Source organism: Pteropus vampyrus, unplaced genomic scaffold, assembly GCF_000151845.1.
Source record: "Pteropus vampyrus isolate Shadow unplaced genomic scaffold, Pvam_2.0 Scaffold541, whole genome shotgun sequence".
NCBI classification, from domain to species: domain Eukaryota; kingdom Metazoa; phylum Chordata; class Mammalia; order Chiroptera; family Pteropodidae; genus Pteropus; species Pteropus vampyrus.
In genome coordinates this window covers 651141-652675 of record NW_011889322.1, presented here as the reverse complement: position 1 = coordinate 652675, position 1535 = coordinate 651141, and positions in this window count along the sequence as shown.

The following is a 1535-nucleotide window of genomic DNA, read 5'->3' as shown; positions in this document are numbered from 1 at the left end:
CTTATAATGTAGATGGAGATTTTGTAAGATTAATATTAGTTTTTCCTGAGTGTTTGGAAAGTTTCACTAGACCAATCTGTTGATGTAGTTTTCTTTGTGAGAAAATGTTTAATTATGGATTTAATTTTTTTAACATGTATGAGGCTATTCAGAAATTTTATTTTCTTTAATTTCAGTTTTGATTAGTTTTTTGGGGGCGGAGAAAATTTTCATTTCATCTAAGTTTTCAAATTTGTACAAAATTATTCATAATATCATATTATCTTTTCTTAATACCTGTGGAATCTGCACTAATGTTTTGTGGTGGCTGAAAAATGACTACTTGAGATTTATTACTTGTAGGAAATTACTGTTTGACTATCGCCATGGGAACAAAAGGCTTTTGATCATAGGGACATAACATTCTGATAACAAGCTTTCTGCTTCTGTACTCCCCGCCTGCACACCCCGACCTATAGGTTGACAGGTAGTGAATAGGAGAAAAATAGACCTTTGTGTTCAGACAGAATGAAGAATGGGATTTTGGGCTTAAAAACCCTATACCTCTACATTTCGGAGCTGCTTAATTTGAGATCTGCATACCCCTGGCAGACCCAGCTGGCTGAATAAAGAGTGTGATTCCTAATGACTCACTGATTCCTGGTGATCCGTGTGTCTTTCCGGGGTTGGGGGCTACAACATTTGGAGGCCCCAGCAAGATCTCAGGTAGTGGCCCTGGGATCTAAGACTGGACCAGCCTCCAAAGCGGTTGCTGTCCCTGTTACGGATTCAAAGGGGTGGCCAACCTGAGACGTTCCAGGGCCCTTGAATGCTTGATGGGTCAGTACAATCGTCGCAACCTTTAGGACACGCTCTTTGTTCCTGGTCCCGACGGGAATCTGGAATCTCCGAGGCCTCGGTGTCTGGATAAAAGGTACCTTCCTGTTTCTGTTGACCGGTCAGTGGGGGCCCGTGGAAAGACTGGACGCAGTCATATCTCCGGACCGTGGCCAGGCCGTGGGACGCCGCCTCCTGTGCCCTGTTGTCAGGTTTTGTTTATTGTCTCTGATCTTGTCTAAGTTGTAGGTGGTGGACTTCTCTGGGTCCACCTACACCCCAGTAATTGTTCTTGTTTGAGTGTTTGATTGTTTTTGTCGGAGTGTCTGTTTTGTGTTTTCTGCGCAAGCGATGGGGGGAAGCCTGAGTTCACAGAAGACATCCTTGGGTTGTCTCCTGCGACATTTCAGAGAAGGGTTTGTAGAGGGAGCTGATTATGGCATAGAGTTTTCTCCAGGCAGACTAAGAACATTGTGTGAAGTCGAGTGGCCGTCTTTTGGTATAAACTGGCCTCCAGAGGGCTCCTTTGACAAGTGTTTGGTGAGGAATGTTTGGAAGATTGTCACGGGAGACCCGGGACACCCAGATCAGTTTCCCTACATTGATCAATGGTTAAATCTTGTTCAGAACTCCCCTCCTTGGCTCCGCCGGTGTGCCCTCTCTCTAGGGGTGTGAGTTTTAGTTGTGCGTACCCCTAAACATGTAGCAACTGAAACTCC